At 40.5% G+C, this 11,277-nt stretch overlaps 1 long non-coding RNA gene across 1 annotated transcript in view; it reads right to left on the minus strand.

Annotated features, from left to right (window-relative positions):
- Positions 1-798: 798 nt before the first annotated feature.
- LOC107989507 (uncharacterized) overlaps positions 799-11,277 on the minus strand; it is a 12,964-nt gene continuing 2,485 nt past the window's right edge. Inside the window, exons 2-3 of the long non-coding RNA XR_001761091.2 lie at positions 9,360-10,490; positions 799-1,398 (exon numbers count right to left, since the gene is read on the minus strand). This is a non-coding gene — a long non-coding RNA (uncharacterized LOC107989507). The remainder of the gene's footprint in view (positions 1,399-9,359; positions 10,491-11,277) is intronic.

Consider the following 11,277-nt stretch of genomic DNA (forward strand, 5'->3'; position numbering starts at 1 on the left):
TTCACATTTCTGCCAAGATGGGAAATGATGAGCAAGGAAAACAAATCACACTGGGCAAACAGGACTAATAAGCAGGTTTCCCGCAGGATTCAGCGTGTTGTCACAAAAAAGTACAGGTGGAAGTGTGAAGAAAAACAACATAGTTATAGAAAAGAACTTGGGTGTAAGTGAATGTTTCATAAGTGTTTACAAACTCTTATATTTACAAAAATAAATGTTCAACCCAACAGGTGCCATTTGGACTGGTGACAATAGGAAAATGGACAATAAATCACAACAGCAGCAGTTCGCTAAGGACGTCCGGTACAAATACACGTGTACCTTTCGTACCGAACCGTACACCTGCATAACCATATTGTTTGAAGCATGTTGGAACCATGTGAATGCGCAGTCCAACTTCCGCCGGATCGCAATTGCAACGGGACCCAATGTAAAGTTGGTGGCCGTTTCGGGAATCTGACTTGAGGGAGAGTCAGATTCCCGAAACGGCCACCATTAGTAGGTAAGGACAGGCCTTGTATTCTGCAAGCGGCAAACACGTCACGACGCACCGGACGGAGCTTAATTCAGTCCATGTTTATGCGACTTTGTTTTTACACGCAAATCGGGATCTAAAAACAAACTGTGACTGAAACTGTGGCGGACTATCATCATTAAAGGCACCGGCAACCTCCGAAACTAATCAACGCCGCATATCACGAGAAAGAGTCGAAGGAGCCCTGCGTGGCATTTAAGAAGTCGCACTTCTAGAGAAAAACGGTGTGGATGTGGGCTCCCAGGTGGCGAAGGTGAGTTTACACCCGAGAGAGGTCTTTGCCCTAACTACTTTTTTTTTTAATTTAGGGGATATGATAAATTAACCGTTTGTTCTGTTAGTAAACAATTACACGAAATTTCAATAAATAAACACGTTGTTTTCTTAGAAGAGTTATTTTCATTTTTTATGCCAGTAAAATTACACAACAGGTTAGTAAAACTCAAATCTACTGGCCCAGCATCCCGTTATTGTGTTGGACACTGGGATTTTTTTATTTTAATCGTTTTGTGTAAATTCTGTATATAGGCTGTATGTTTAATTTGAATACAAATTACTATTCTAAGTGTTCCCTCTTGCTGAAAAATGTAAATTACGTCATCAGCTACTAGTTGACTATATATATGTATATGTATTCTCACATTTTTTTGTGACTCTTTTCTTTTCGTACCGTACTGTAACACGATTTTCCTTTACTGTTACACCCCAAATGCTTACCACCTTTGCATCTTTTCTCAAAAAATGTCAATAGGAAAATGTCAACTATCAACACATCAACGTGAGCTGGAAGCACTGAAAAACACAAGAGGTCATCGCATCATCTCCATCGTGTCTGCTTCTTCTTCAGCAGGTTGATGTGAGTCCTGCAGAAACACAAAAATCACATCATTATTTTGTATGAGATCAGACACAAGATATAGAATATAAGAATTTTATAGAATAAAAGAGTTTTATTTTTTCATTGAGTTTTTAATTCAAGTAGAGGCTACAGGTATGTTTCTTTTGTTTAGCTCTATGTTCTTGCTTTCTGATGAGATGAACTTCTTTACTGACAGTCAAAACTAGGGGGACTAAAGAGTGATAGTAATTTTTGTTTTCATTTTTGTTAAAACACCAAATACCAAAGATACAGGCAGTGGGAAACTCAATCTTAAAATATTGTAGTCTAAAGCAGACAATTTTACAAGATGTTGTGAAGTGGCTGCAAATCTTATTTTGATTGTCTCACTTTGTTAATGAGGCTGTTTCTTGAAGACTGAGAGCATATTGTTAGTCTTTTAGCAAATGACACTTAGGTTGACCTGTAAGAGAAACGTTCTTTAATATCTCATTTATAATTCATATTTAGGGGTTGAAATATGGAAGCTCATAGGTCGGCGTAATGTTTCAAAGTGTTGAAAGATGCGTTGAAAAATGTTTTCAGCCTACAGCTAAAAACATTTTGACTTCCCACCCACAAACGCTTCTACTTTGGCGGAGGCACACATAAAGAAAACCAAATGTGGGTGGTTCATGGAAATAAGATGCCAGTTTTTCACTATGTGACAGTTAAAAAGTTGAAGTCTTCCTGTTGGCTGTCTGTGGCCATAAAAGCAGGAAACTTGAGTTTTTGTGATACAGTGTAGTGTGAGTTAAGGTGGTTGTGTTTGGTACAGTTCAACGTCTCTATCAACAAGTTACAGTACTGTTGCTCAGAAATGTCAGTAAAAGACACTGTTCACTGCTATAAGACTGTTTCAGAGTGTTCTTTCGGCTTTTTTAAATGCTAAACATATTATTGCAAATGTGGTGCAACTTGCCCGTTTCCACAAGAGACCATTATGTGCGTTATGATGTTATTCGTCCTCTGTTTTATGCTTATGTTTTCCACTTTTGGTCTGTGTTATGTCCAACAAGTGGGACAGTCTGAAATGTCAAACCATTTTGAATGACTTTGTGCTACAATTAGCTGCTCATCCACAATTAGTACGTTGAACAAGAATGTGGTATCTTATGCAAAACAATGGGTCACGTTGCAGAGTATGTGTAACAATATTTTGAGCAACTAAACATGGTCTAACAGTTTTTTCTGAAGACTTACTTTTTAAAGAATAAGTTGCCTTCACTGAGAGTGGGGCAACTTTACGCTGGACCTAATTTTTTGTACTGGCAGTACATGGTCACCTTGAATCAACTGATTTCTTCTACCATAGATATACTTTGGTTTAGATTACTTATGTGTTCTTTTTTTCTTTTTTTTTTTTTGGTCTTTGTTGGCAACCATTTAATCGGCGTATGTCTCTGTTTTCCAGAGAAGTGGAATAATCCATACCCAGGGTACTAAATTGGCTTATGTTGGAAAATAATGGATATAGTCCTTCAACCTTCCTCTCTTTGCCTTATTTTCCATTTATATTATTTGCCAAGTCTGGCAGCGCTCCAGCAGAGAGGTATGTGAACTCTGCTTGGCCCGGAGCTCCCCCTCCATTAAATCCAGATCCAGACAACCTAACAACAAAGTCTTTCTGTGCTGAGTGAGGGGGAAAAGAGGGGGGAAACAGCAAAAGAGAGGAGTTAAAGCAGAGGAGCGATCAATTTACTCCCTTCTCCTCTTCAAACTTCTCCCTTTTTTTCACTCTTTTCCCCTTCCTGCTCCCTCTATCTCTGCACGCCCTCTCATTTCCGCTTTTGTGAGAAACACACAGGTGGCCCTGACTGCTAATTTTAACCAGGCCGATTGTCTGCCTGCGTTTCCCACAGCTATGTATAGATGCCTGCAGTAAACAAAGTAGGTCAACATGAAACACACACATACACATGCACACACACACACACACACACACCAGGCCCTGACCTCTAAAAATGTCTGATTCTCCATTCATTCACTCCCACCTCTGCTGCAAATAATTCCTCCCTGATTGGCCCTCACTGAGAGCCAATGAATGAACAGCTTCCTGCTGCTCATTCATAAACTCAGGGTCATTGAGGATAATGTGGTTTTGGGGCACGTGCACAAAGCACTAAAGGAAAGCCATTTTTGGAGCTAGCAGAGTACGAAATAATAAAAATAATACAAAAAAATAAAATTGCAAAAAATACTTGCTTTTTGACTATTTTTGTTTCACAAAAAAAGTGGTCATGTTGTCAACTACATACTAAAAGTTACACAAAGCAAATACCTGTTTGTGTATCACCCAGCCAAAAGGGTTATTTAAATTTAGCAGAAAAGTCAATGGGGTTCAGTCCTGAAATGGACTCGATGTCCCTCCACCCCACATTCTGCTGTGTTAAATCAGTAATGAATTGAGGTGTGACAGTCTGAGGCTATCTATCACACACACGCACACACACACATATGCTGTGTTGTTTCCTTCCTGGGTAATTACCACCCCGGCGGAACTCTTTCTATGCTAACACTTCTTCACCTCCTGAGTTTCACAGTGAGGCTGTGTTGTTATATTGTCGTAAATTAGAGTTCTTCTGTGTGGAATTTGATGCTGGTATAGTAACACGTAGTTTGGTACTAAGGATAAATAGTAGGCACATTTTGAAGACACCACACGTGTATGCTGCAGGGTTAAGGTTCTCTCAAGGGTCGTTGGCAGGAAAGCAGCCACCTGGGGGATTACATTGAGGGTTCAAAAAGGGTGGATTATACCTTTTTAGATCTCTGGCTGAAGAACTTTTTTTGTAAAGCAGAAGTGATTTTATGATCAAAACCGATGCATTCAAAGGAATGGAGTGCTGTCTCAGTTGAGTGATGCGATGCCAAGGCATGTCCGCAACGGACGAGCCACGATAACAAAGAAAGAAGAAAGTGTTAACGTTGCTGTGGAAACGGAGAGTAATTAGCACCAAGTGGTATTCAGAGAAAAAAAGGGAAGAGTGAGAGGAGTGTGGTTGTTTGATGGCATGTTTTCAATGGATGAACACAGAGAAGGACAACGTGATGAAGTTACAGCGCCATGGTCTCAGGTATCAGATTACGCGCCAGCGCAGACTTTGATTGCTGCCCTATTTAATTTATTTTTATTTATCTCAGTTTATGAGCTCAAGCATTATATTCATTTTTTCCCCTGAATGCAAAGAGTTGAACATTTTCCCAAAAGCCTGGCTGTGTTTGAAGAGAGACTGTGAGTGGAAAGTGGGATTCAGCTGTTGATTTGGCTCCACGCTGCCTCATGTGTCCATCCATCTGTTGGATACATGACGTTTGTTTCACATATCTTCTTGCTGTTTAATTATCTGGTACATTGTGAGATGCTGGGATGAATTGTAAAGTTTCTGTTCTCGGGATAGTAAAACATGAACAAGAATGATGAATTTTGGCCATTGCGGGTCACTGATTTGTCCTTGGTTGCTTTGCGTTGTTCACAGAAGATGTTCATGCTCATCCTGTGTTCCTTTGGCACATAATACATTATGCGAATGAACAGATGGCAACTTTTATAAAGTTTTGGCTAAAAATTGCTCCTACATGCACTATTTGTAGTACAAAGAGTCCCCAAGTGAAGAGTAATTACTACAGAAGTTTTGATTGTCAAAACATTACTATGGGTTTATCATTAAAAAATGCCAATGATGCCAGTCAACGGAGATGATCAACACCCAACTAAAATGCACTGAGTGAGTGAGTAATCCAATTTTCTAGCTTTTCTATGCAAATCTTCCACTTTCAGTGTAGGCGTTTGGTGACTGGCGAAGGCTTAGATGGTTGAATTAGATTCAAATAAAACCCTCATCAATGGTAGTGGTAACTGTCCCACTGAGAAACGACCCAATGAAACCCAAGGACTGTGTAGAAGAACTGCAAGGAGCAAATCTGCTCCAAAGGTGAAGCTGGAAAAAAATCAGCATGTGGTGATGTCCAAAGTTGTGGAGAAAGGCAATATGATGGGTTACCAGACATGATTGACAGCTGACGCATCCAGTAATGATACCTGGCAAAGCTGAATGTTATGATGTCACATCATTGGTGAAAGTCACCTACATTGTGAAAACTGTGAATGTCACCCACGTTGCCACAAGCCCAGGTCGTAAGTAAGAAGTTCAGCTGTGAATCACATGTGGTGACCAATCATATTCACCCTCCCACTATACATCCATCGTCTCAACTTGGATGACTGACAAACACCAGTTTTGTGTGTGGCAGCAGTATCTATGAGCATGTTTATCCTTTCTGTGTGGATTGTTTGTTTGTTTAAACAAGACGTGAGTGATGTGGTTGTTGCCCGAGTCTCTATTAAAACGAGTGTTAGTCCGTTTTCCACCCCCACAATGTCTCCAACACTCGACACCCACACAGTTTGCCGTTTGTTCTTCAAGCGCAGAACAAGCTCCTCAATCACTCACCTCTCTGCTGCAGCTAATGGCGGCCCCCTCCCCAGCCTACAAGCACGTATACACTCGGAACAATTATGCAGATGTGCAGCTAAAACCACTTTGGTGGCATAATCCCACAATCAGTCCATTATAGTAATTGTCTTTAGCGAGTGGGCGATTATAGTTTCAACAGATTCTGATGAACTGACAGTGTGAGGCTGGTTTTATGCAAATACATTGACTTTTTTTTTCATGTGTCACATTCAAAGTATTCGGCCGCTGTTGAAAACTGCGCGTGTTTGACCACCTGTGGGTTCAGGAACAGTCTGACAGATGTGATGGACGGAAGTCATTAGCTTTTTAGGGAGTTTGGAGAGAAAATTATTGAGAGAGAAACAGAAAAGAAACAATTCGTGTTTTTTAGAAAAAATGGTCGAAATTCTGGTCGCTGTTTGAAGGAAGTTTTAACAGGCGTTTAATCTTTTAGTCAGTGCTGAGACAGAGCCTTGGAAGCCTTTGTCATGAGTCACTGGGAATCACAAATCAATCAAAGATTTTTACAGCTCTTTTCAAACAAATCAAAGCGCTTTACAAGCCAATGGCAAAACATATGGTGGGTTTAAAGGTTGTTCAGCTTTTATGGGGGTGTATGAGTCAAGTATTTACACATTATAAAAGAAAAGGCTCACCACACTATCTGCACATTCTGAACTCTACATCTGCGGCCTGTTTTCCTGTTGACAGTTGGCATTTGTGACCTCACTGCACCAAAGTCCATAGAGAATTTCAACCATTTTACTTTGACACCGGAGCTGTTTGTCTGTTTGTTTGTCTGTTGTCTTGAGAGTCTCCCTGTAGTTTGTGTCCCTGATTCTAAGTTCATTCAATTGTTTGACTGACTGACTGGTAAATGCTGTAGTAAATTAACAAATCCTATAGGCTTTGGTGTAAAACTTGTAGTTTTCTTAATGTACTTTTTTAAATGTGACGGAAGCTTTCTTAGATTTTTTTTTAATAGCATTTGTCAAGTGGTTATGATGAGTTTTTTTTATTGTCCCTGAATTGGCTCAGCCATCTGCAGCATTCATTTATGCAGACAATTATATTTTCTTTCTCTTTTCCCCTTTGTTGCTTTTTTTTGTGTCTATTTCTGAACACAGTTTCTGCTAGGTGCTGAGGTCATCGGACCTCTTTGTCCACTTGCAAGACATCAGCTGGTAACATTTGAGTGTCATGTGAGTTGGCTGAATGTCAGCTGCTGCTATAATGCAGTTAACTAAAAGAGGAAGACCAGGAATGTGTCCCACACTCAGTCCCAGTCCTCCACCTCCCCCTTCTCTTTCTCCTCCTCCCCCTCAGTCATGGGTTCTCCACTGGGTAATCGCATACCAAAAACACAAGAATTTCCCCCCTCTAGTCCCCAGGCTGGGGCTACCCCCCTCCATTCCTGTATCATCAAATTGACCTGAGATCACCACAAAGGAAAACTGGAAAATGCTTGAGTCTAGGCCATTCAAATTAAAAGCATTGCCCTGACGGTGGCTGTGTGGCTTATTTGGTTTAAGACATTACTGCTCATCAGTCCAAACATAAAAACATAAGCCAAACTGCAAACCATATAACTCTTAGCTCACTAGATTTATCATCATCATCAGGTGGATTATATTTTTAAGTCTATCTATCTATCTATCTATCTATCTATCTATCTATCTATCTATCTATCTAGTCTAATGCCTTTACCATTAACTACTTGGAATAAATATTTCTTCATTATTTATGGCCGACTATTCTTTCTCCTTAAAAACATGTTAAATTGCTGGATTTAAACTGACAGTTTAGCTTCTGAAAGTGTGAAACATTGACACATTTGCTCGCACAGACTTCACCATCATTGCTGCCATCTTACAAACCATTTTGAGCCAAGAATGAGCTCAGCTGCCAGAAGAGATAAAAAAAGTGTCCTATCCAGCACCAAGTACCACAGAGAAAAAACACAATTTTGTAATAGAAGTACACACAGGAGTTTATGATCCACTGCTGCCTTCATTTTGCCTTCGTTTTGGGTGTTTTTTTTTGCGAAAATACTTCTAATCTTTTGTGTCAAATAATTTTTTTTTCAATCAATTTTGGAAGTTTAAAACTTGATGTGGTTAATGCACAAGTGTACTATGTACAACTATTCATGTACTATGGTATATTGCTTACCTAGTTGACAAATGTGAGAATGTTAAGACAAATGTCCTTTATATACATATATATTTACAAGATTTAAAAACTTCTAAACATGACAATACAAACTTCAAACGTTCTAGGCCAATGACACAAGTCATTTTTTAAACTCTAATTCCATGTAAAGGAAAAAGAGAGGAGTTGATGGAACTAAAGTGAGAGTGTGGTGTTGGTTAGCCAATTCAAGTGTTTGATTATCCTATAATGGCCTGACTATGGTAAACCTCACCATGGCTGTCGCTGTACTGGATCTAATCAGGCTCACTAGATCTCAATGTTTCTCATATGGTGGAATCTTTTCATCCTGTATTTCAACATTTATTCACAAAAAGCGAATTTCATTCCTCAAATGTAAATTCATACTACAAACTGCAAGATTTTTACACTAACACGCCACTGTACCAAACCTCACCTTGCTATAACATGACCCTTATTTTGAAATGTGTAACCGGAAGTGCAAAATATAATTCAGCTAACTTAATTCTGGTTGTGGGGGGCATCGTTTCCCAAACTGATCTTAATGTGAAAAATACAGAGAAAACACCGGGCGCATTCCTGAGACCGAGAGACAACTATGCCAACCGAGTCAGTGTGCGTGTGAATGTGTGTGTGTATGTGTGAGGGTGTGACAGAGCAAGAGAGAGAGAGAGTGTGTGTGTGAGTGCGCGTAACCTGTGCGTCTCTGCGGGGGTGGAGAGCTTGAAGACCACACACTTTGCGCATCGACTTTACCACACACGCGCGCTCACGCAATGACGCGCGCCTACGCGCACACCAAAGCCACACACTGGCACCTCCAAAGCGATCGTGAAGTTTATGAATAATGGACAAAAACATAAACAGATACAGGTGAGGATGTGCGCTGAACGCAAACGCGACATTGTGGTCCGTAAAAGTCCCTTTACAGCCACAGAGACACAAACTGAAATGGGTCTCCTCCACGCAGGAGACCCGCATGGTCTGAGCCGTGCGTAATGCTCAGGACACTGTGGACCCGCTCGAACGCGTGACAATAAATAACACTTAAAAATAAATATCAATAATCAACAGAAGAAAATGAATAGATATGTAAAATTCTGTTCTGGTTTTGTTTTGTATCTTTAAATTCAAGAGCGATGGCACGCTCCGCGTTGCGCAATCTGCGTGGATTAGACTGCGATGCCGACAGAAAACGAAAAGTCTAGAAAGTCCTAATGTGCAACAACAATAACAATAAAAGAAATCTGGTAAGGAAAGTTGCGTTATTCTTCTACACCGCGAGACGATGTCCGAGTGGAAAAGCGGATCCACTTACCGTGGCTGCGTCTGCTGGCCGCATGTCCCCACGCCACTGTTTGTGTCTGTGAGTGAGTGAGTGAGTTGGTAACAGAGTGAGTGTGTATGAGAGAGACAGAGAGGGAGACTGAGAGAGGAAGAGAGAGAGAGCGAGAGAATAGAAGGCGCATTCCAACGTTAAAGAAGTTCGGAAGCTCACGCAGCGCGACACGTCAACGCGTGTTACGTGAATATCACAAAGAAGGATTTCAGACTGATTCTGGTTGCCACTCTGGTTCTGACATTTGTCTCTTTCGTCGTAGGTTTCTGTTGTGTCTCGAACTCAGTAGTGGGTTGTAGCTTGGGTCCTGGTTCTGACGGTATTCCGGTTGTGACTCTGGATCATGTTCTTACTCTGGTTCTGGCTCTTGCTGTTGCTCAGCTCTCAGGGCTTCTGTAGAGGCAGTGAGTGGAGTTTCTCAGCTAGTTCGATTCTTCTCTTGAGGTATTTAAGATTCTTGCTTTGGTCCAGGCACACAGCCAGCTTCTAGTTCTGATCGAAGGTTGCTACTGTGAACCAGGTTTTCGTTTTTGCTCTAACTTGGGTCCAGACTTCTTCTCCATCTGGTCCGCCTCCAACTCTGGTCAAGACTCAGATTCTGGTACTTCACGTGACTCTCACACTGGCTTTTTGGCCTCCCCCTGGTTTTGGTTCAAGGCTTGCATCTGGTTCTTGCTTCAAATCTGCTTCTGGTGTTGTGGCCCTTATTCTAATGTAGTCCAAATTTGGTTTTGATCCTGGCTCTGATTCTCACTCTAGTTATTGGAATCTGATCATGAATATGGCTCAGCATGTGGCTCTGATTTGGGCTTCCAACTCTGGCTTGGGCTCTGGTTCTGGTTCTGGCCTGCATTATTGTGAGTCCACTTTGGTTTTGGCTCACGCAGTGATTCTGCCTCCATGACAGGTTCTAGCTCTTGTTGTCACATAAATGTGATGTTTCTGAACCTAGTTTGAGATTCTGGCTTGGGTTCTTCCTCTGGGCTGACACTTTTCTTTTTGCAAGAACTCTGACAGCAGTTCTGGTACTGGCTGTCACGTATGGTAAAGCTGGTGAATCCATTGTTCTTATTATAATTATACAGTAGTACAGAGTGTGCGCTGGTCCACCTGAAAGAGGGGAGAAACTGACGCTGCTTAGAGACAATGCATAAAGCTCCATAATGAGTTAATATGTGTATTATTGAAACTGTCAGGATAACTGCAGCCAAATGTAGTAAAAATGTACCAAAATGTCATGACATGAATCACGTAGTTCTACTGATCGTTGATATATTGCATATTTATTAAATCATAATTGGAAACACGTCATATTAATTATTAAAATAGAAACATCCTGATAATTGAAATAAATAGAAAATAATTACATAGTGATAGACCATTTGGTGATAGTGAAGGAAAAGTATGTTTTGGGGTTTTTAAGGTCCATTAATTCAACCACAGATGTACTGTGATCAACAAGTTCAGTGATAATTAATCCAAAATTAATTATTCAAATCTTTCGTTTTTGAATAACTCTTTATAAGAGAACCTCTGGGTGTTGGTTCTCATCCTTTTGTCAATCACCTGACGGTGGAGAAATAAATGTTTTCTTTTTAAAAAAAAAAAACTACTTGCATCGTCATTGACTGCAGCTCTGACTTTCTCAGACTCTGCCCTTGTTGGAAAAATATTTAGAGGACTATAGATATACATATATATTGTATATAATGACGCATGTTTAAAGTTGATACTGCAGTGGTGGACTTTTCTTTCTTAACTGTCTGCATCCTGGTGAAATGTTCCGGTTGGAATGTGATGGAATGATGTATATCATCAGTCAGTGTCATAGGAAACAATGGAACACACACACACACACACACACACACACACAGGATCGGACCGCTATTCTTTTGAA

The sequence above is a fragment of the Cynoglossus semilaevis genome, chromosome 14 (genome assembly GCF_000523025.1).
Source record: "Cynoglossus semilaevis isolate Cse_v1.0 chromosome 14, Cse_v1.0, whole genome shotgun sequence".
NCBI lineage: Eukaryota > Metazoa > Chordata > Actinopteri > Pleuronectiformes > Cynoglossidae > Cynoglossus > Cynoglossus semilaevis.